The sequence below is a fragment of the Lactuca sativa genome, chromosome 1 (assembly GCF_002870075.4).
Source record: "Lactuca sativa cultivar Salinas chromosome 1, Lsat_Salinas_v11, whole genome shotgun sequence".
NCBI lineage: Eukaryota > Viridiplantae > Streptophyta > Magnoliopsida > Asterales > Asteraceae > Lactuca > Lactuca sativa.
In genome coordinates, this window is record NC_056623.2 from 18,577,687 (window position 1) to 18,603,637 (window position 25,951).

The window sequence follows — 25,951 nt, forward strand, 5'->3', positions numbered from 1 at the left end:
TCGCCGAGTTGTATGAACTACTCGTCGAGTTCTCCTTCATCATATGAACACTCCAACTAAGACTCGCCGAGTTGTATGAACAACTCGCCGAGTCTGTTCTTGGGATATGAAGATTGCCTTGGACTCACCGAGTCAGGGCATTGACTCGCCGAGTCCCTCCATGAATGAGTCCGATCTCCGACTCGCTGAGTTCACCTAAAACTCACTGGTTCCATTCAACATAAACATAGAAGGGGGAAAACTCGAGGACTCGCAACCCGACTCGCCGAGTCTGAAGAACGACTCGTTGAGTCGGTTGCATGCACTACTATACAATCGATTATGATCAAAACCACTGCATACAACTTATAGATCTTGGTTTCTAAGGCTTGTTTACCACGTAAAGTTTCCAACTTTACGTGTACATATGCATGAAAAGGGATTTAAAGGCTCAAAAGACACTTAAAATAGTAGATCTAGGGCTTTCATGCAAAATGGCTCCATAAAGGAGTTAGATCTACGTTTTTGGAACTGAAACATGACTAGATCTAAAGGCTAATCAACCCAATATGATCTCTCTACTATAAACAAGCTAAGAAATGGATAAAATGGCCTAAATGTGATTAACAATGGAGAATCACTCAAAGAAACAGAAGGAATCTGATTATTACCTCAATAAATTATGTAGTGGGTGCAAGATCTTGGATCTCCTTCAACTCCTTTGGATCTAGCTTCCTTCTTCTTCTTAAAACTTCAAGATTCACACAAGAAATGCTCAAAGTGCTCAAGGAAAGGCTAGGGTTTGCTAAATGATGCTTTGAGGGTGAAGGAGGCGAGTTTGGGGCTCATAACATGGATTAAATAAAGGTGTAAAACCCGTGGATCTAGGGTTTCGTCCAGACTAGCGGACTCACCGAGTCCAGGATATGGACTCGCCGAGTCACCAACTTAAACGTGCTCAAAATCTCGTCTCTACTCGGCGAGTCAGGCCTACAACTCGCCGAGTCCCAGCTAAAATGCCAAAAATTACTTAGACTAAAATACATACCAGGAACCAGGTGCTACATAGGTGTTGATAAAACTCAGCAATGGGAAGGGAAGTGAAAATTTCTATGGAATTGTCGAAGACTCAAGCTGGACTAAAGAAATATGATGATAGGGAGATATGCTTAAAACCTTTTGGATTGGTCTTTGCAGGAAAAGGTAAGAATGGAAAAAGCTAAGAGGTTTTTGTTCCAAACAAGTGAAGTGGAAAGATACACTACCTCGCAATATACGAACTTCATTGTTCGTACGAATAATTGCAAGAAGAATAATGAGGGGGATAAAACTGAGTTAAGAAATTTTTTGACATCGTACTCAGAGATACGAAGGATGATGCACTTTGCTGCATAGATTCTCATGAATTGAGAAGTTCGACATGATTACAAAGGGGGAGATTGTAGAGTCAAAATATCTTGTAATATGTCGAAGTCTGTGTATTAGTCACTTTCATATGTTTTCTATGTATTTGCTAAGGCATATTTTTTAACGAAGTGTAATGTCTAGCCTTAGTATTTTTTGCACTTTCAACCTCCTATAAATAGGAGTTGAACATAGAGTTGATGGTAGAGTTTTCCAATCATTTACTATCAGTTTTGTACTCTTGTTCTCTGAAAGTAATCTGAGCTAAACCATATCTTATTTACTTCTTATGTTCATATTACATCATTTTACTCTGATTTGATTCTTATACTCAAATAAACACTTCTACAATAACCTTAGGAATCCATTTGAGACTAGGTTTTGGAACATACCTCACTTCTCCAAAGAACCTCTGATCAAATGTAGAACAACAACCTTAAGGTTTGAAAACACTCTTCCTTTTTTATGGAAACTTTTGTTTCCAATGAATCTTTATAACTTTAGTTGCTGGCTTTGAATCATGTTGTGAAGATGCTTTTTTGGGAAACCATACTTGCTTCATCTTTTTAGGTTCTAGAGATGTCTTCTTTGGAACCCTAGTCTTCTTTGTTTGAGGCCTCTGCTTTCTTTTCTTTGATTGTTTTTCCCTGTAAGAAGCATTATTAAAACAAGAACATACATTAGGAATCTTACCTACATGATACATTTTAATGTTTGAGGTTGGATTTGGAGCTTGAGTCTTGAAATGGTGAGATGAAGTCTTCATAGCTTGAGATAGCTTAACAATGTCAACAATCTTGTTAGTGTGAAGAAGCTTATCAGTGTGAACTGATTTGTCAGCGTGAAAAACCTTGACAGGGCGAGCTAACTTAGCAGCATGAGGCTTCTGAACATGAGCCTTGTTAGTGCAAGAGTTGTTGTGATCTTTACCAGGGTGAAAACTAGGGTTTCTTGAAAATGGTTTTCGTCAGGTATTACTTCTTTTTGAACACTAACAGATGAAGAACTTTTCTTCTGAACATCCTCTTCTTTAATCTCCTACTTCATATTTGATATCTCCTTCTCCTTTTCTATCAGTTTCTTCTTCAACACTTTTATATCTTCTTGATTATGTCTAATGATTTTGTCTTTTAGATCAAGTTCAACAGTGAAGAACACAGAGAGTGGAGCCTTTGGATCATACATTAGTTCATGAAAATAATATAAAGGACTTACATGGATTGCATATTTATTTATTTTGCTTTCATTATTTTCTTCTTCATTAAGAACATTTGTATCTTTGTTAATCCTCCCACTTAAAAGTAGCTCTCTCATCTTAGAGACATTATAAGGACCAAACATACCTGTTGTAGTTAGATAGTACAAAAGATATGAAAACATACAATACTCTTTCTTTTCTAATTCTGATGTATTCTTCATAAGCGGATGGCTGTATAAGATTTCTTCTTCTTCTTCTTCTTCTTCTTCTTCTTCTTCTTCTTCTTCTTCTTCTTCTTCTTCTTATTTTCGAGTCTCTGAAAAATGCTTGAACTACTGAATCTAGAATGTATCAAAAACCTGCTCTGATACCAATTGAAGGTTTGTATTGAACGGATACACTCAAGTATGGATAATGAAGAAGAAAAAACATAATAAAGAGTAAATAGAAACAGGAGAACGAGGATGATCACAAAGATACTTTTAATAAGAAATAGGGTTCTCATAAAGAGAATGGATGCATAGAGCAATTGACATATAGTCATCACAAAGACCTAATTAGGGTTTTACCCTAATACATGAATATATACTAATATATTCTAGTGAATCCCTCCAATCAAGAGATTGTATTTAATCTAAATATAAACTAATCTGGTATACAAGGAATGGATCATATTAGATCTTCTCTAGATTCGGATATCAACACCGACACATCACACGCTGATCAGAGCATCAACAGTAGCATCAGAGAGTCATCCACAAATCAGCTTCAACTTCAGCTCATGCAACTTCAGCTTCAGTAGATAGTGTGTGACCATCAGCATGTGTCATCAGTGTATCACATGATCAATGTGTCATCAATGTAGGACCTTCAGCGTATGGACACACTGATCAGTCTTCAGTGAATGGTTTCTTCATGCCTTTAGTGTTAATAGTGTCTTTAGGGTCTTTCACTCATTAGGGGATGTTCTTCAGTCTTCGATATATAAACTTCCATCAGCATATCATAAACTATAATTATAATGTATATACTTTGCATCATCAAATTTATACACCTATGCGACCCAACATTTTCCAATTATATTAATGACTTGTCCATTTAAAAAATCTGTTACAAATTATATAAATGGTTTTCTTTCATGAAATTATATAGTATATAAATTCCATTGTAGTTTTTTTGGTAATCCCTTTGCACATTCCAAATCCTTCTAATATAGTTTAGTAGAAGGATCTGATTTGTATTTGGGGGTTATTTTTAGCATTCGATTGCAATTTCATTCCTCAATAATAACCTATAGGTAGATGTGCACATGAAATAGAATACTCGACTTAGGCTTAAGACCGATCCAGAAACGATTAAATTTGGTTTCAATTTTTAAAGCTACTTGTAACGCCCTGTTCCGAATCAATTCATAATTCGAGGCTGTGGCCCGATGAGCGGTCATCACAAGGATTAGGGCCTTTAAAAAGTTAAGATTTAGGCACATTTGGATGTGGGTAATGTAGATATGTGACCCAATAGTTCGGTTTGCACTTTGGAGTCAAAGGGTAAAATGGGAATGTAGTATTTCAGAATTCTTTTATGAATTATGGATTTTAGTTCGATGTGTTTTAAGTCAAATGTAATTAGATAGGGTTGTAGAACTTGTCAATACCTTTCTGTGGATATAAAGAACGTCGAAAACAGACTTATAACGAAGAAGTTATGACTGTTTGAAGTACGCTGGGCGTACAAAAAGGTGTATGTTGGGCATACTAATGGAATCTTGAGTACGTTGGGCGTACCGGGAGCACACTGGGCATACGCAATCAGTGCCTAAACCCTATTTCCGTGGTTTAAGCCCTATTTAAGCTCCTAAACTCCCCCAAACCCACTCCATTCTCAGCCTCCACCCCTCCAACACCCCTTTCATGAAACCCTAACCTTAGATGAGCCTTGTGAGCTAAAAGAAGGTGATTTTGAGTGCTTTGGAGTATGCATGGTGCACCTTGGAGAAGAAGGAACTTCTTGTAGAAGTATTGGTTGTAGCACTGGAGCTTGTAAATCTGGAGTTTGTTCACCTTGATCTATCTTCTAAAGGTATAAAGTTTGAATCTTGATGATGCATTTGTTAGTTCTAGCTAGTTTTGGATGTTATGAGCTTTTGGTCATTTTAGTGCATAAAGTTTAGATCTTCAAATTTTGTAACCTTTTTATAGATAAAGTTGGAAAATTTATCTATCTAAACATCATTGTGATTCAGATCTGAAGGTTGGAGACTTGGACTTAATGGATTAAGTTGAAAAAGGTGCACTTTTGGTCCCATTTGATGCTTAAAGGCTAGATCTTGGTGGTTTGGACCATTCTAATGGATAAAGTTGGAAACTTTATCCATTATGGAGCTTTTAGGATCCATAAAAATGTAATCTTGATCCTTCTATACCTTCCATGAGAGTATCATGATGTCTTAATGGATTAATAAGTTAAGGTTTTAGCTTTTGGACCTTTTCTAGACATAGGAAGTCATAAAGGTGGAAACTTTATGACTTAGAATGATGTTGTGGGACTAGATCTGAGTGTTGGATGAAAGGACTTAAGAGATTAACCACTTAATGGAAAAGTGCCATTTGGTCGGGTACGCCGAGGGTACCTTCAAATACGCTGCGCGTACTCGTATGGGGTCCCGATTCTAGTTGGTAAGTACGCCATGCGTATGAGCAGAGTATGATGGGCGTACTTAGCCTGAAGTTTGATTTGTTGACTTTGACTTCCATTGACCATTGACTTTTGACCAAGTTTGACCTTGGGCCAAACTTGAGGGTTTTGGCATATTAACAAAGATTTTATCTGGTTCTGGTATTGATAGATCGGAAAGCTAGTGGGGCTGCAGTTATGGATTTCTTCCAGGGAGTTTTTGCATTCAAGGTGAGTCTCCTCACTGATTGTATGAGCCGAAGGCACCAATGCTGGTCCATTTGGCTCATGTATGGTAGGAAGACCCGGGGGTTAGCCCTAGGCATTATGTATGAAAGACCAGGAGGTGGCTCTTGGCACACTGTATGCTAATTAGCAAAGCAGAACAGTATGTATGCTAGTTGTCTTTGTGATGCTTGTATGAAAGACCAGGAGGTGGCTCTTGGTACTTGTCTGTAAGACCCAGAGGGTGGCCCCCGGCTTGGCATGAAAGTTCATGTGGCGGCCCGTGGCATAATAACAAGACTATGTATCGACACACATCATCCTTACTGATTATAATATATGAATGATATGTATGGCTCATGGTTATGTATGACAGTATGTGATTTATGTGCTTATATGCTAGACAATATCCGGTTGAAAGAGACTAAATGGGTAGGCCAACACCCATATATGCTAGGCAGTATGTTGATATGTATGGTATGTGGTATTTAGGGGACTCACTAAGCTTCGTGCGTACGGTTTTCAGTTTTGGTTTCAGGTACCTCCAGTTTTCAAATAAAGGAGCTCAGGACGGTCGCAATGCATACACCTATGTTTTCCGCAATATGTGATTTCTGGGAATGAACTATGATAAATGTTTTATTTGAAATGTTTTTCAATGTGTGAACCAAGTTACAAATGTGTTGTAGTTATATTAAAAATGAAATTTTTGGTCATTGATTTTGAGATGTTACACTAATGATCTTGATTCAACTAGTGCGGTGGGTTTGTATCATTTTTCATACTTTTGCCATTATAGCCAGGCCCATTGATCAGTTTGTATGGCCCTACAGATTCAACGCCATATATTAGTGAAAATTTTGATTGTTTTAAAAGTTACATACGGTATTTTGATCCCAAAATTCCTTTAACTATTTTATATATTTATGCTTAGTATCATCGCTAAACACGAGTTCTCTCCCTAACTCTTAATATTGTGAAGTTACAATAGACAATAAGAAACTCATCCATGTTGTATATAAATAGAGGTGGACTCATTTTTGTTTCAAAAAACCTAAAAAAAAAAATCTTCAATCTATTATTCAAGATATACCCCATGTTCTCAGGCTCTCGTATTTTGTATGTCTTGATCTCCACTTTCATCCACTTGTAACTTTCGTATATTTCACATTTTCTATTTTCTTCTTTGCGTAAAGAAAATAACATCAAATTATGTTTGCGTTGGGATTCTCAATCATATAATTTGCATAAAAGGGTCGTTTTTCTAACCTAAGGCATTACGGTATGGTGAACTTTCATATGCGTAAGAGTCGATGTGGCATAGGAAATCACTAGTGAACACCGCCCTATAAAGAAGTAAATGTGTTATGGAGTAAAGGGTTTCATAAATGATTACGGAGAAAATGATTGGTGGAAGCATTTTACCGTTGAAAAGGGAGTGATTAGAAATTTTTTTATTGCTTTTCTTTTTAATTGAAGTTGTATCTTAATTGTCTCTTATTTAAATTTTTATTATGCAAGTAACCCCCAATTTAATATTTCTTTTGCGGTTTATAAAAATTTCACTTCATCACCCTTAGGTTACAGCAAAATTGCATTTATAAAATTTTAATAAATTACTTTACAATTTTTTTTACGACATTTAAGACTCTTAAATTATTTTAATTTTTTATGTTTTTTTTAAGTAATGTAGGTTTTAAATTTCTATGTTTTATTTTTATGTATTTTCAATTTGTAATGTGGTTTTTAATGTAATGCTTTGATTTATAAAATGTTCTTTTAGTTTAAAATTATGTTTTTGTTTAATTTAATACCAAAAAATATAAAATATAAATGATATACATTGGTAACCATTCCCAAAGGCATCGATGTGGTACTAACATATAGTAAACATGACGGGACGATAATATGATCGTCACTTTTCTAATGAAAACTTAGTGACAATACTCCTTAGCCTAAATGAATAACTTAACCATAAGTATCACGCAGAAAATACACGAGTAACTTATAATTATTCTAAAGTATTTAAATATATTTTTAATTTAACTTAATGGGAATAATATTAATTAAGTTAGCTTGATGGGCTTATTTTATGAATGATGAAACCCCATAACAGATGTGTGATAAAACGCTCAAAGTCAAAGGATCAAGGCCCACAATTTGGGTAACTTTTTTGGAACCGTTTTTTTTTTTTTTTTTTGGAACCGACACAATTTGGGTAAATAAGGTAGTGTTTGTTTTTTGTCTACAAATCTGCGTGGCCTCTTCTGTTTGCGCCATGGAGACCACGCGCAGACATTAGCCTTCGCAGACTGTTTGTTTTTTTGAAGACTGCAGACCTAAAAATGTCTACGCGCCCTCTTCTTGTCGCAGATGTGGACCAGAGTCTTCTAACATCTTCAGACATCTTCTAACTTCAAAAAACATATATATCATTATTTTTATTAATTTATATTTTTTCCAACTTTATAAATGATAAACAATTTGAATTTTTTTTTTTACAAAACTTCAAAAAAAACGTTCAACGTTACAAACATGATATTTTTGACAAATTTATAAATAGAGATTTATTACAATAATAGTCGTTGAAGTTGTTTATATAAATATGAAAAAAAAAATCATAATATATTCTTATATTTTTTTTGCCAAATTTTGTAAAACATTATTTAATACAGTATTGTCAATTTCTCGAAAAAATATTTATGGTACGTTTTTAATGGATTTAATTAAAAATATCGAAGTTTATTTCCATCCATTTATGTATCAAATTCTTTGATCACTAATTATAATGTTTAGTTATAATTTTGCAATCAAAGTTGCTGGTTTTATCAAATATATACATTAATTCATACCATTTTTATTTTTATTTTTTATACAATAATACATAAAAATTGATCTAGATTCGTTAATTATTTATAACAAAGTCATAAAAATATTAAAAAATCACTTTGAAGTTTAAAAAAATCAGTTTATTTCGATTTCAATTTATTTTAGTAGTCCGCAGATGTTAAAAAAACAAACCGTCTTTTTTTTTTCAGACTGCAGACGTTTGGTCCACCTCTTCTACCACAGAGGTCTACAGATGTGGTCCGCAGACTGCAGACATTTTGCTTCAGAAAAAACAAACAGCATTTAAATGAAAGTTGTAGATCTTGATTTTACCTACGCGTGGAAAAAAATAACGTCGAAAACGGAGCTCGTATGCAAAAGTTACGGGGTTTAGAAGTCGGCAGGGTGCTACTGCAAAAGGGGTGACATGGCTGAATATGGGCCAAGGCTTTCTCCCCAAGAAAATCCATCAGGTGACGACATGTGGCACTGACTCGGCGAGTCAGTGAACCGACTCGAGGAGTCCATCAGGAATTCAGCCTATAAATAGAGGTGTCGGGCATTCACTTCTCTTCACACCTCTCCAACATTCTTTCTCTCTCTAGCCTCCCAAACCCCCCCCCCCCCCCAAAGCCTAGGTAAACCCCTTAGCACCCGAAGGAAGCCCCAAGGCTCCCGGAGTCCCGAGAAAAGAGCCTTTCGGCTCGGGAACGCTACTCCAGCGAAGCCCGGTTTTCGAGAAAATCCGCTGTAAGTGAGCTACGTCTAACCTATCTTTAGTATAGCTTATGTTTCAACATAGTAATGTTATTAGGACCTTATAATAATTATTTGGGCTATTATTATGAGTTATATTGAGTGTTATTTAACGCTTATATAATAATAATAATAATAGTCAAACTATTAATTTGTCGCGGTTATCATTAGACTAAACCCTAGTAGTATTGGTACTAGGTTTTATCGAAGGAAAATTGTTTTGAAAGTATCGAAACGCTGTCCGAGTGCTGAGTCACCACCTTCCCAAGTGAGTGCATAGTTACTTTCAGCTTACACATATTTATATAAATTACGTGCTATGTGTGCATATTATCTGAATACTTGCTATCTATGCTGGGTGAACGATTTTATACATGTTTTAAATGATTTAAACTGTATAATTATTTTATATCTACAAATATGTTGGGGTAAAACATGGGTAGATGAAATAGTTTCTGTGTGACAAAAATAAAATGATGAAGAGGTAATATAGACCATGAGGTAAGGGTGAGAGGTGAACCATGAGAGAAGCCTTTTACCCAAGTGATGGCCCTGTCATCCAGCAGAGTATGGATGACAACCACGGACTATTCTAGACAGTCCAGTGGACACTAGCAGGCTCGCAACCTATAGGTGTTTTGAACCTTGTATTCACCAGGTGTACTCTAAAAACCCATTGATATGTATTGCAAGTGGACTCTCGAAAATGATACTGTCAATAAAACCCTGGCAGATGCGCCTAAAGGAACTCTACCGGCAGAAGCCCCTAATAGAGAACCTCATAACCCCGGCAGATGCGCCCAAAGGACTATCCCGACAAATGCGCCCCATAGAGAATGTCACAATTTTGGCAGCTGCGCCTAAGTGACAGAACTAGCAGTTGTGCTTGACAGATGTGTCATTTACAACGATTGAATTCGTACCTATTCCTTAGGATACTCCATAGGGATGAATGAACAAGAAATAGCTGATTCTTAGGGTAGATCCTTAAGAATAAAGAAGATAATGGGGATGGGTAATCGGGTTAACTGTTTGATGATTAAACATAATAATTACATTATTGTGGGTTGAAAACCCTATGTACTCACCAGGTTTCCCAACCCGACCCACTCAGTTTATTTATATCATAGGTGTCGATATGAAGTGACATTACACTGAGAGATTAAAGAGATGTAGATCACTAGTGTAAATAAATGTAAGTTCTGTTTATGCTTATGTTCCTGTATTAACAATGACATCCCAAAACGTTTTAAAATGAATAAAATACGTTTCTTCAAAAATGTTTTGATAACGTATTTATCGTATTTTTCTGGGAACAAATTCCGCAACATTTTTATGAAAAGAAGTACTCTGATTTTTATAAAGCATAAACAAAATCGGTCTTTTCTGGCCGTGAAAATGGGGATGTCACAGTAGGCTTCATTAGGGTTTTATTAATGTGTTCATAATGTTGTGTATCTAATAGTGAAAACATAGATCCAAATTTAGGGTTGCATGCACACATAGGATTGTTTGTATAAAACCCATCAGTGGTATCAGAGCCTTTGGTTAACTTGTTTTCAATTAGTATTATATAATTGTATGAACTTGACAAATTATGGTTTATAGCCAATAAATCCTAGGAGGCAAGAAATTTTTAGATTAGGGTTTCCTAACCCTAATTTGCGAAAATTATGAAAGGGTTTTTTGAATCCTTTCCTATTGTCCAAGATTTTGAAATCTAGGGTTTGCAAACCCTAAGATTTCGAGATTAGCCTCCTTCCCCAATATAAGATCCTAAATTTTAGGGATTTGCATAATCCCATATCTTGTAATTATCTTTTACTGGTTAAATATGGTAATTAAAGATTTTGAATTATCCCATCACCTTATTTTTCGAAATTTAGAGGGATTATAGGGATTAGGATAAGTTAATTATTTAAATGGTAATTAACCTTATGATTTAGATAATCCCTTATGATTTGATAATTTAAATAAATAGTTTAATTTTAAGATAATTATTAAATCAATAGTTTTAATATTTAAAATTTTAATTTAAATGATATTAAATTCGAAAATTTTAACTTGAAGATTAAAACCCTAGTATTTTGAAATGTTTAAAATACACACTATACTATTATATTATTACAAGCTTAATGAATATATATATATATATATATATATATATATATATATATATATATATATATATATATATATATATATGTATAATTAAAATGCTAGTCTTACCGTTAGTAGGCCTCATTCACGGAGTCGGTCTATAAGGTGGGTATAAGGTTGCTGCCTATAAAATGGCGGTTAATGGGTGTACACTCACACCCACCGCTTGCTTGACTGGTGGAGGGTCGTTAGCCGAACGGGTAGGATAGGGAAATCCTCTCTTCATTAATAAGTATAATGAATCTATATAAAGTAACTAAACATTTTTACAAATTCTCAATCCTAGTTACTTTAAGCAAAAGTGAATTAATGCAATCCCATGAAATTACACTTTGCACCCTTGTTAAGAAGTTAGTGGAGCGTGTGTGGTTTACCGGCACACTAATTGGTTCTAATCAAAGGTGGCAAAGGGTGATTCATTGTTTGTCATAGTTTGATGGAGCGTGTGTGGTTTACCGACACATCGAATAGGTGATTGTAACAATGAAGGCACCATGTAGATTTGCATGGTTATTTACACCCACTTTCTGATCCTCGGCATCCCATTCACAAACGAGAGGGGCATATCGAGATTTAAACATGTCATTGAAAAGTTCAATGAATCTCCAAGAAAATCTAGGAATTCTCAATACATTTAAAACTTAAGTTTATGTTTTTCATGGTGAAGAATTAGTGAATCGTCATTCACTTACCTCCAAATTATTTGCGTGTTGGATTACGACATCCCTTTTCTAATATGTAAATAATGTTGTTGGGTCCTAGCCCTAATTTTTCATTTTGGGTGTTTAATTAGGGATTCAATTCTAATCAAACTTTGTCCTTTCTATTTGGCTAACGCGAACAACGTTGCTGCTAACTCATTCACGCTAATGAGTCTTTGTCAAAAAGTGAATTTTGATGGATCGAAATTTAGCGAATGGATAAGATACATTCGCACGATTGCGCGCTACGAGGACAAAGAGTATGTCCTCGACGAGAATCTCGAGAAGATCAATCCAGAAATTGCTACTCCCGAAGAAATGACTGTCTTTGAAACCCACGAACGTGATGCAACGAAAGTCCATTGCATCATGATAGCCACTATGAACCAAGAATTCCAAAAGTCCTATGAGGACATGTATCCGTATGAAATGCATCAAGACTTAATGGAGAGGTACCACCAAAGCGCGAGGCAAGAGCGCTATGAGATCATCACAAACATGATCACCGCTAAGACGGGAAGTGGAGAATCTCTTACCGTGCACTTGCAAAAGATGCAAAGATATGTTGATTGTCTTCGCAAGTTAAATGTTAACTTTGGGGAGGATTTAGCCATCGACATTGTTTTTCACTCCTTGCCCTCATGCTACAACCAATTTAGGATGACCTACCACATAAATAAGGAAGAGGTTACCCTAAGCAAACTCCAAGGACTCCTAAGGACTGCTGAGAGCAACCTCAAGGAAAAGTATGTTACACCAACTCCCACTCCACCCGCTGCTCCTGTTTTGGCAATTGGGCAAAGAAGGGGCAAGAAGAGGAAGGATCCGTCAAAGAGCCACCATAAGGGAAAGCCCCAAGATGGTTCTTCTTCTAGTGGGACCAAAGATGGCCCTGCTAAGCCTAACTCTAACCCAAAGGAGGCAGAGTGCCACTATTGCCACAAAATAGGGCATTGGAAGAGAAGCTGCCCGGAATATCTGCAAGCCATCAAGGATGGGAAGATCAAGCCGTCTTTCGCAGGTATTTACACAATTAAATCTAATGATTCATCTCATGCTATTTCTTGGGTTCTTGATACAGGATGTGGTTAGCACATTTGTTCTGATTTGCAGGGACTAAGAAGAAATAGGGATGTGGAGCATGGAAGAATAAATCTAATCATGGGAAACAGAAGATCGTCGCCTGTCACCAAGATTGGAGTGTATTCTTTAGTGCTTAGTAATGGATTAGGTTTAGATTTAAATAATTCTTGCTACTCGCCAGATATGGCAAGAAACATCATTTCATTTCATGGTTTGTTTTGACAAGGATTTAGATATTCGTTTAATAATGAGAATGGTTCTATTTATGCTTATCTAAATGGTGTTTTATACTTTGAAGCAATGCCTTGTAATGGAATTTATGAAACTGTTATGGTTGTAGATAACCTAGGAAATGATGTGTTGTGTATGGATTCTTCCAATAGTATGGATAAAGCATGTTTGTGGCATTGTCGTCTTGGACATGTCAACAAGAAGCGCATAGCCCAACTCCAAAAGTATGGAGTGTTGGAGTCATTCGACCTTAGGGAAGATGACACGTGCGAATCTTGTTTACTTGGAAAGACGACCAAGTCACCCTTCACTGGCACTTGTGAGAGGGGTAAGGGTTTATTAGATCTCATACATACCGATGTATGTGGGCCCTTTAGAACCACCACAAAGGATGGGAACCGTTTCTATGTGACTGTCACCGATGATTGTAGTAGATATGGGTATATTTACTTAATCAAGCACAAGTCGGAAACGTTTGAAAAGTTCAAAGAGTTCAAACATGAAGTGGAGAATCAATTGGGCAGGAAAATCAAGATGCTTCGATCCGATCGAGGAGGAGAGTACCTAAGTCTTGAATTCCACGACTATCTCAAGGAATGTGGAATAGTTTCGCAATTGACGCCACCTAGGACACCGCAGTTGCATGGTGTGGCAGAAACGCGTAATCGAACCTTGTTAGACATGGTCCGTTCTATGATGAGTCGTGCTTCACTACCTATCTCATTCTGGAGGTATGCCTTAGAGACTGTCGTCCATATCCTTAACCGAGTCCCTACAAAGAAGGTTGCCAAAACACCTCACGAGATGTGGACAGGGAAAGCTCCCTCATTGGCACATATCAAGGTTTGGGGCTGTGAGGTTTTCGTAAGACGAGAGACTCACAACAAACTCGAACCTCGTAGTGAGCGATGTATTTTCATCGGCTACCCGCAGAGATCCTTTGGATATCTCTTCTACATACCGAGTGACAATGTTGTCTTCGTTCCAAGGAGAGGGGTTTTCCGAGAGCGAGAACTCATAAACTAAGGAGACAGTGGGAGGCAGATCGATCTTGAAGAGATTCAAGAGTCGAGTGATGAAGGAACCTCTACCGCTGGCGCTCAACCCGAGGAGGAAACTCCGGTTGAACCAATTGACGAGTCCTTACCTCTTAGACGTTCCGAAAGAGTTAGAGTTCAACCCCTGTTTTATGGTTTTCATATTACTACCGAAGGGGACACGTATATTAGTGATGGTATACTAATAAATCTAGATGAACCTAATAGCTATAAAGAAGCCATGGCAGGCCCAAAGTCTGTAAAATGGAAAGAGGCGATGGGCAGCGAGATTCAGTCTATGTATGACAACCAAGTTTGGAATTTGGTTGACAATATGCCCGGACGTAAGACGGTTGGGTGCAAATGGATCTTCAAGAAGAAGACCGATGTGGATGGGAATGTACACACGTATAAGGCGCGATTGGTGGCAAAGGGCTTTACTCAAACTCCTAGAGTTGACTATGATGAGACCTTCTCACCAGTTGCGAAAATAAAGTCTATTAGGGTGATGCTAGCCATTGCTGCGTTTCATGATTATGAGATATGGCAGATGGATGTCAAGACCGCTTTCCTTAATGGGAAGTTGGCTGAGGATGTTTACATGGCTCAGCCAGAGGGTTTTGTCGATGCCAAGCATCCAAATAGAGTGTGCAAGCTTGAGAAGTCCATTTATGGACTTAAGCAAGTGTCTCGCAGATGGAAGCTTTGATTTGATGAGAAAGTCAAAGAGTTTGGATTTGTACAAAGCGAAGATGAATCATGTGTATATGTCAAAGCCAATGGGAGTATAGTTATCTTCCTCGTTTTGTATGTCGATGACATACCACTCATAGGAAACGACATCCCGACTCTGCAGGAGGTTAAGTCTTGGCTCGAGAAGTGCTTCGCTATGAAGGACCTCGGAGAGGCTTCCTATATTTTGGGAATAAGGATAGTGAGAGAACGAAGTAAGAGACTAATAGGACTTAGTCAGAATACTTACTTGGATAAGGTACTAAAACGTTTTAGTATGGAAAACTCAAAAAAGGGAGAACTACTGATACAAAGTAACGCCAAGTTGAGTAAGTTTCAAAGTCCGAGTACCGAAGCCGAGATAGCAGAGATGAGCCAAGTACCTTACGCTTCCGTAGTTGGCTCGATCATGTATGCTATGACTTGTACTCGCCCTGATGTGGCCTATTCTTTGAGCATGGTCAGTAGATATCAAGGGAACCCTGGCCGAGCTCATTGGATTGCAGTCAAGAATATCCTTAAGTAATTTCGGAGGACCAAGGAATGGTTTTTAGTCCTCGGAGAGAGTGAAGAATTAAAGGTGCGAGGGAATAGTGATGCCAGCTTCTAGACCGACAGGGATAACTACCGTTCACAGTCGGGCTGGGTCTTTACCCTAAATGGAGGAGCAGTGACTTGGAAAAGTTCCAAGCAGGAAACTGTAGCTGATTCAACGTGCGAATCAGAATACATTGCAGCGAGCGAAGCGTCAAAGGAGGCGATATGTTTGAAGAACTTCATTGGTGACCTTGGAGTTGTACCTGCCATAAAGGAGCCTATGAAATTTTTTGTGATAATGATGGAGCGGTTGCCTTGACCAAGGAACCGAGGGATCATGGTAGATCTCGGCATATCGACAGAAAGTATCACTTTATTAGACATCGAGTAGAAGAAGGACATCTCGTGGTTAAGAGGATATCATCAGAAGATAACCCAGCAGATCCGCTTACGAAGGGACTGAGTAAGGTTAAGCACTTGCAGCACGCTAGGAGCATTGGGCTGAAGGATAATATTAGTTTGGATTAGGTAGTTTGGAAACTTGTAATAGATAAATGTAATTGACATTTGATAATTAAATAAAGGAGTATTATTTAAAGGTTTTGTCTTATGTTAATTGTTTAACTGTTGTTTCACTTTGCATGTTTTGACTTCCAGAATAATTGAGTTTATTAAGAATAATCGAATTATTCAAATGGTCCACAATCGTTCATATGTTGGAAGTAGGTATGAATGAAGACTGTCATGAATTGGTGTGTAGATTGTCTAAATGGTATTAGACATATCAAAGGTTTGCTACAACATTCATGAGTGCTTATGAACAAGTTTTGAGCATTGGAATAAACCCACGCTTGCTGGAATCACTTTATGGAATGTACCGCATGTGATCGCAAGACGATAATATCATATGGTCTTAAAACCAAGATATATGGTTTATTGTTTACTAATTGGTTGTGCATTGATAATGCGAAACCGCATCAGTAAATTGAAATCATAAAACGCATTGTTGTGTATAGTTGATTAGTGAATAGTAAATGCATATAAGTCGAAGTTTATCTGTTACTTTTATCCTAAGAGGGTAAAAGCGATATCACGGCCGCTCGATGATTTGATTTGACTTATGTGTCGGGCCCGGTTAGGACTGAATTTATGTGTTCAATTAAGTTCTATGTCAAATAAATCTGAGATCGAGAAACTAATTGCTAAACAATAAGTGTGACAATGTTTCATGAGATTGTCTGCACGATATCAAAACAGAGGACTGTACGATCCCTTATCTAAAGAACAGGTTACTGATAAGATCAAAGTTCGACAGCGTCTTTGAGAGCTACGATTGCTAATCGAGTTGTATGTTGCATTTGTGGTTACTAGACTTATCCAAGTGGGAGACTGTTGGATTTGTGTCTAAGCGCGTAACCATATCTGGTAAGTACTTGACCCGGTTGTGCATGGTCCTTTTGGGTTGCCTTCACCAAAGCAACTTGACTGGAGAAATAAATAGAGAAAGAGGTTATTATGATTTATTAATATGTTATAAGAATAATATATTAAAGGAGAAATCATATTTGTTTAATTAATATTGGTTAATAATTAATTAGGAATTAATTTTGTGATCGGGTGTAATTAATTAAACTAGAGGAGCTGAATTGTAATTATGTGATAGTTGCAAAATAGGGCAATGGTTATCCTAGTAGTAGGATGGACGAATTCAAGGGATAGGATATCCTTGAAATCGTCCAAAGGTCCAAGAGATAAGGGTTATCAAGGCTTATCTTATGATTGCTTGGTGGGCAAGCAACTAGATAAGGATAAGGACTGAAACTCTAATCTCAACCCTATATAAAGACCCCTAAGGCATAAGAAATCATCCACTTGATACCTAGGGCATCTAGATCCGATTTCTACCTCCTCTCTTCTCTCTTTATCGCCTCTCCAATAGCTTATGGTGTTTGTGAGCCATTAGAGGCACTACACTTGTGGTGCTTGCTTTCAAGACTTAGGTGTGACAGCCCGAAATTTCCGTTTGTTTTAACGCCGTAATTAAGCACATAAAAAATTAGCCAAATTTATCCCAAAACAATTTTGGCCGGATTTAAGCCCGTTGGAATATTATAAATAATATTCGTCAAACGAACCAAAAATAAGAAAGAAAAATTTAGAGTTGTCGTGTTTAGCGTAAGTCGCGGAACTCCAGAAAATTTGGATTTACGGACAAAAACTCGGAGTTTTTGACCATGAACCCCCAAGAGTATAAATATGAGACTTAGTCATTTCCTCTCATTTTTCCAACTTCCACCTCAAGAACACTCAAGAAATCCTCTCAACTATCATAAGTTCATCTCGTCAAATCTGCCAAAAACGATCATCCAAGCTCCTAGAATGTAAGTGCACTTACCCTAGCTTCTTGTGTGCTTAATAGAAACTTGTTTACACTTGAAATCATCCAAGAACAAGGTGTTTACGGTCCAAGAATATTCTTGGACCGTAAACCCTTAAATGGGTGCCAAAGTGTGCCTTGGTTCATTCTAAGCCTTGACAACTAGCATAGATCCCTTCCTAGATGAGTTTAGCACTTGAAAATCACCTTTACCCCTTATTCATATGAGTTTACGGTTTGGGGAGTTCATCCCAAAACCTTAAACACCTCCACAGGGTGTTTAGATGCCCCGAATGCCTTCTAATGGTTGTGTAATGGAGTAGAACCTCACTTGCATGAACTAGGAGCCCCAAGAACATGAATTGAAGGGACAAACATGAGTTTACAGTTTGGGAAGGTCTCCCAAAACCGTAAACACCTTTCCAAGGTGTTTAAGTGCCCTTAACACCTTCCTATGCTCATATAAATGACTAGAAACTTGCATGCATGAGTTAGAACCACCAAAGCACAAGAGAAATGGACTAACATAAGTTTACGACCGTAAAATCATGTGTTTATGGCCGTAAACTCCCAAGGGAGTGCTCCAAGGACCGTAAACTCCATAAAATGTCCATTTTGAGCCCCAATCACTTCCATAGCCCTTGATTCGAGTCTAGAATAATTCCTTGAGTGATATAAGACCTTCAAACACTGAATGACACCACTTCCATGAGTTTACGGCCGCTAACTCATGGGGGAAGTGGTATGAAAACCGTAAACACCCCTAGGTATTACCATTTGAGGAGCAAACTCCAATGTAAGTCCATACACTCTTCATATGCAACCCTTGGTACTCCTAACACTTGTAGCAAAGTGTTTTCATGTAGTAGGACACCCTTACTTGATTGATTAGTTATTAAATGACTAATTAGATACTTAAATGTATCATTACATGTTAAATAGGATCTGAGTGTGTGTTCAAGTCTTCACTTGACACCTAGCGTCATATACCATCCATTCATCCGAATCGCCCACGACATGTGAGTTCATACCCCTGAATCAACCTTTCAAATGATTTAAATGCTTTTATGGGGGGGGGGGGGGGGGAATACAAGTTGAAACATGCTAGTTATCATATCAATCATATGTGATTAATAACCCACATGCAAAAGGATTTACTACACTTTCATCTGTTTTACCAAGTAAATTACTTCAAATGGTTTTCCAAAACGTTGTTACTTGTTTAGATCTTTCTCAAACTATTTTTCGTGTTGTATGTTTTCCTTCAAAACCTGTTACAACAGTGTTTCAATCAAAGGTTTTCTTCATTTAAACTGTTTTATCAAATTATTTTCAAAGCGTGTGTATGAAAGGTTTTTCAAAGATTTTCCAAAGGTTTTACCAAGGTTTTCTTCTATGCTTTTATTTCGTTAAATGCATGCCTATATTTGTATAGTTATATAAATAATGTTTAAAGGACTTAGAACGGCTAGTTCGCCCTATTTCCTTTTCCTCGTTGGGATGTGGTTTGGTGGGTATTGGTTATCCGTTTGAAGGTCGTTTAAATATTAGTTATATATTTTGTATACATGTGTAGACATAAAGGTTTCCATCAGCCATTTCATTTCCCTTGGGTAGCAAGGGCATCCTTCCATTCACCAATCATATACCTGAAACATTAGTAACTATTATAGGAATAGTTAGGAGATTTCTATTTACTCTTTCCAGTATGAAGAATTCCAAAGGAGTCAGTTCATTCGTAAGTCTATATCATTATTCCAGTACTTATAACAGAATTTGAAATACGAGATGCATCCTCGGGACACAGATTTCACCGTTGTCGAGTTGGTAACAGAGTCTCCTGGAGGGAGAGCGGGCATTGTGTGTATAGATCTATACGGGATAGACACTCCCACACCCTGACTGCTAGCTACAGTCCCCGGCCGACCAAGCCAAGGGGTGACAAATGTCACATTCATTCCGACGCCTGCAGGGCGTCAAGTATTCGATTGTCAATCAGTATGGTTACGAGTATCTCTATGTTTACCTTATAATTAATGGCTTTAAGGTAACAAAAATTATCACGGTATTTTTGAAACCATCTTAACCTATTTTCCCTAGTTATATACTAGGTCATGTTATAAACCTTTAAACCAACCCACTTAGGATTACCAGATATTTTAGACCTTGCAAGCTGTATCGTTCATTTGATACTGTCTGGGGTCTGTGTTTCTTTGTTTTAGACCTTGCTAGCCGTATCGATCATTTGATACTGTCTGGGGTCTGTGTTTCCTTGTTTCAGACTGAGCCAAGCGTATTGTTCATTCGATACCTTCCTGGAGTCTACGTTTTACTTATTTTTAGACTTTACAAGGCGTCCCGCCTGAAGTCTATGATTTATTTACCTTTAAGCTTTGCGAGACGTTCCGCCCGGAGTCTAGATTTTATATACTTTTAGACAGCAGTGTTTTCTGCTGAGGAAAAATACGATTTCCCTTGCTATTTTACTTGAGACTTTTCTCATAACTCCTTTAAAGTAAAAACTATATTTTGATAATGATAGTTCTTTTGGGAAATTACTATTTGAACATAAAACAATTGGGCCTTGGTAGAAGGTTGCTTTTATTAAGAAAATATAGGATTTTCTGGAAAGGATTCTAACACTCCGTAGATTCTAAACCACCATCTTTCATGAGGTTATTTTGAATAAAACATGTATTTATACTAATGTCATTAAATACTTATGAACTCACCAGCATTATAAAATGTTGATACTCGCTTTCAAAATAACCTGTATTCTCAGGTCAGCGATAGACAGGTATATCCCGGGAGCTTTTGTGAAGACAGCCTAGTACCGAGTTGCGTCTACATTATTCCTTGAATTACTTTGATATTGCTACGAAATGTAAACTATGTAAAATTATTACTATTAATGCAATGGTTGTTGTACTTTGATTATTATACTGCATATGTTGTGATACTTGACATGACGTCATCCACCCCAGAACGTTTCCGTCGTTCCGGTTTTGGGGTGTGACATTAGGGTTTGAAAATTTAAGTTGTTATTGCAATATAACAACAAGAGGTATGTGATCTAACCTTCTATGTGATTTTCGAAAATAGTAGGCTTCATTAGGGTTTTATTAATGTGTTCATAATGTTGTGTATCTAATAGTGAAAACATAGATCCAAATTTAGGGTTGCATGCACACATAGGATTGTTTGTATAAAACCCATCAATCGTACAATCTCCTTGATGTACGTCCTTGTTAGTTTCTCCATTTTGCCTGTTTCCTTTATTGTTAGGAAGTGCGCGGATTCGGTTAACCATTCGATAATTACCCATATGATGTCATGCGCACCAGCCGTCTTAGGCAATTTAGTTATGAATTCCATGGTTATCCGCTACCATTTCCACTTGGGTATATCTGGTTGTTGTAGTAAAACCGAGGGATTTTTGTATTCTACTTTGACCTTGGCACAAGTCAAGCACTTGCCCATATAAGTAGCAATTTTCGCCTTCATGTTTGGCCACCAATATAGTTTCTTGAGGTCTAGATACATCTTGACTGACCCGGGATGAATGGAGTACTTGGTCTTGTGATCTTCGATCATGATAATGTCTCTGTACCCGCCAAATCTCGGTGTCCAGATTCGATTCATGAGGTAACGAGCTCTTTCACCCTTAACCTCAAGGGTTTTATCCATTCCTCGCTAGGCTTCATGTAACATCCCGAGTTTATGAGTGCAAGTTCAGGGTTCAAAGTGTAATTGTGAAAGGGCAACTCGGCGAGTCCATGAGTGGACTCGGTGAGTAGGATCGCGACTATGGACGCGTGTTAAGTGCCCAACTCGGCGAGTCGGCGGCTGGACTCGGCGAGTTGGTGCTGAGTGGTGAAAACCCTAATTTCGGAGGATGAGCTCTATTTAAAGGACATTATACCCTTCCCCAGCCTCTTTACTCTCCCTTGAAGTCCAGAAACCCTAGCTTTCGATTGTGAGAGAGTCGGAGAGCATTTAGAACCTTGGAGGGGGAAATCTTGGAGGAGGATTGAAGAACAAGAAGGTTGGAGCAAGGGGCTTTGCAGAGATTTAGCTTATTCATCAGTTGGAGCCTTCATTTGAGGTAATAATCTTTTGTTTGAGCTTTTGTGCATCTAGATCTATCATTTGTGTGGGTTTTGGGGCATAAATGAGGTCCATCTCAAGTTTGGTGTAAGATCTGAGGTTGCTACCTCAGATGTAGGTTGTTAATGATCCAGAAAGCCATAAAGTCTATGCTCAAGAGTTGTTGGTGAAGTTCTTTTGTCCCAAACCCAAACCCTAGAGTGTAAAATGCTTAGATCTACTTGGATTCATGTAAAGTTTTCCACTTTACGTGATGGATGGCTTGTAGAAGGGTAGATCAATGGTTTAGAGCTTATGTATGGCTTGGAAAGCCTCTGTATGGTTTTATATCTAGGGGTACTCGGCGAGTCACAAGGGTGTACTCGGCGAGTTGCATGAAGATGGGCAGGAACTCGACGAGTTGGAAGAACAACTCGGCAAGTTTGTTGAAGATAGCCTTGGACTCGGCGAGTCTGTCCTTGGACTCGATGAGTCTGGTCGAGAGGTCCTAACCTTCTTTTGGTTGAGCCGTGAATCGGTGAGTCAAGGGATGACTTGGTGAGTTGAGTGGGAAAGGACTCAAATCAAGGAAAGTTTTCAAAAGAGAATTTAAAATGATTTTCAAAATGAGTAAAGGAGGACGCGGAGGTATGATCAGTCGGAGCCAGTAAGTAACCCCAAAATACCATACATGATATTTGATTTTGAGCTTTGATAGAACAGCATGCTAGTACTAGGCTAGGGATCTTCAGGATTTCATGTTAATGTTGCCTGATTTATGATGCCTGTTAGCCTAGGGTTTCCTATGTGGGAGGCTTCCAGTGTTCCTCTAGGAGTGAGGGTTGAGTGCCTGTTATGTATGTTCTTCACTAGGGTGTTGTGGTATACTTGATACAAATATGGGTAGGTGTGCAAGGTAGTATGGGCCCGTACTACTGAAAGCACAGGACCGATACGCGTATCAAAGAAACCATAACATCTATGGATGGGTTGGGGGTTGGTTCCCGGGTTAGTGGGAAGTATTTGAGATCTTGCGATGTTTTCACTATGGAGGTTACGAGGCATACTGGGAGCGGATCCGGGTCAGGATCAGGAGCAGGAGAGGGCGGTCAGGGAGGGTCAGTACCGCCCGAGGTTATTGGTCGGATGAGCACAGACGAGTTGGATGCTAGGGTTCGTGAGATCCTGCATGAGGAGGTTGCTGCGTTGTTCCGGGCCGAGTTGCCGAAACTGTTTGGGTCGATTAAGACCGCCATGGTTGAGTATTTTGATGAGCGCTATGCAACTCTCACAGAGACGGCTGCCGCGGCGGCTACAGTGGCAGGGAGAGGAGCTGGTCGAGGTTTTCAGTATCGGGACTTCGATAATACGAAGCCTCCTACCTTCGATGGGGTTCAGGACCCGATTATTGCTATGAGATGGTTGTCGGACGTGGCAGGGTGTTTCTTCACGTGTTCATGCCCTGCTGATCAGAGGGTGAGGTGTGCTCTGAACCTGTTGAGACTCAGGGCGAAGGATTGGTGGAGATTGACCACGGGGTCGTATTCGGATGCGCAGAGGGCTGCGGTTTCATGGGATCAGTTCCGGGAGATGTTTAGCACTCGTTATGTTCCGTGGGTTGAGAGGGAGAGGTTGGCTCAGGAGTTCCTAGAGCTGAATCAGGATTCGGAGTCAGTGACGGAGATCACCAGGATTTTCATTGAGAGGGCGATGTTTTGCCCTGAGTTTGCTTCGGAGCAAGCTCAAATGTCCCGATATCTGAGTATGCTCAAGAGGGATATCAGGCAGTTTGTGTCTATGGAGAGGTGCAACACCTTGTTAGAGTTGCAGGAGGCTGCCAGGCGGTGCGAGTTGGAGATTGAGTTGCAGTTGAGAGAGCAGAGGCAGGCCCCGGTACAGTCGCAGCCGACGCAGAAACGGTCCAAGACCGTTGATTCTAGATTGGGAGATCAGAGCAGCCGCGCTTGTAGGAAGTGTGGGAGGGGTCACACCGGAGTCTGTAGGTCCTGTGGTGCATGCCGCAAGTGCGGAAAGGAGGGGCACTATGCGAGGGATTGTCGGCAGACAACCCCGGTTCGAGATTTGAGGATTTGTTATCATTGCTATCAGGTTGGACACTTGAGGGTCAACTGTCCACAACTTGCTGCAGGACCGGTGCAGGCTCCAGCACCGGCCACTTTGAGGATTATGGGTGGAGGTCAGGGTGGAGCGGAGCCCCCAAGGGCTCAGGGTCGTGCTTTTCAGCTTACAACAGCGGAGGTCAGGGCAGTGCCGGATGTAGCTGCGGGTATGTTTCCTTCTTGATATCTTGTTATCTTGTGATTATTTTGGAGTATTGTATATCTGCTAGTCTCGTTGTGTGATTTTTGGTATTGTATTCGTTGTTCCTTGAGGGTTGTGGTATGGTTATGGGTTTGGTGTTGGGAATTTCGTTGGTTATCATTCATGAGGGTTATTAGTGGGAATCTGGCTTTTGGTCTGAATGTCGGGTAACATCTACAGTCTGAGGAGTGGTTGCTGAAGGTCGGGTTTCTTTCGAGCCAGAGATGATCAGTATTGTTATGTAATTTTGTGAAGGTTGCTCGTTCTAGTGGGAATCAGTTCGCGTGTAAGGGTTTGTGTTGTGTAGGGTTGTCGAGGAACATCGGTGATGGCGACCAGTGGTTGATAGTCAATGCTCTAAGTGGGGGAGAATTGTAGAATTTTCCGGAAGTTCGATAAGTATGAGAGGTTGTTTAGCTGTAGGGATTCAACAGTGGTTCTGTCAGATGAGCGTAGGCTGGTATGAGCAAGTGTCAGTCAGACGGGGCGGGATACAGACCAAGGGTTATTGATTCTGGAAGGCCGGGATCGGGCCGCGATTGAGTATGTATGTAACGCCCGTAGATCTGCGCTAGTCAAATTAGAGGCAATAAGGGGTCGAAAATGACTTTTCGACAAAAGGTAATTTAGAATAAATAATCTTAACCAATTTGTAGTATATGTTACAAGGTTTCCGTACATATAAAGAACGCCGAAATCCGAGTTATAACGAAGAAGTTATGACCCGTCGAAGTTTCACGTCAGAACCGGCACGGTACCGGGAAGCGTGAATAGTGAATTTACGATAGAGCGAGATTTAGCCTTAGCGATCTAAACGAAAGTCATAGAATATGTTAAACTAAGAACATCAATAAAAAGAACGCCCAAATCTGACTTCGTATGAAGAAGTTATGATTTTTCGAACTTTCAGACTAGCAGTGTACAGCCCGAAATTCGAATATTAGATCGAGTAATTTTTAGCCGACATGACCTGAACGAGAATCAAAGATCTCGTTAAGAGTAGCGTAACGAGAAAAAGATGGGCGAAAACGGACGTCGGATGAAGAAGTTATAAGGATTTAACGGACCAATCCTGTCCCGGCCTGTAAATAATATAAAATTTAAAATCGAGTCGGATGAAGAAGTTATGAGAAGTTATGAGGATTTAACGGACCAATCGCGTGGATATAAAGAACGTCAAAAACGGAGAACGTATGCGAAAGATACGAATTTTTAAAGTTTAGACTCGAAATTGCGAGGTCTGTTGCAAATCCGATGACGTGGCGCAATCTGGACCCTCCATCGCTGACTCAGTACTCGCCTCGGATGAGTAACGCATCGCCCCTCGCTACGCCCAGCGTCGAAAGCTCGGTACGCCCAGCGTACAGCTTCACCCCTTGGTCCACAAGCAGTCGCGTAGCTCCGGTCTTCATCCAACACGTGGCTCGTACGAAGCTTGCTGGCACACTTATCCGAACCATTACGCCCAACGTAGGTCCGAGGTACGCCCAGCGTACCGAGGCCTCTCAGGCTATAAAAGGGGGCCGAGATTTCTTCATTCTTCACACCATTTTTCACTTCTCTCTCTACAAACTTTCTCTCTCTAAGTGCTATAAACCCCCCTAAACCCTAGTTAAGCCCC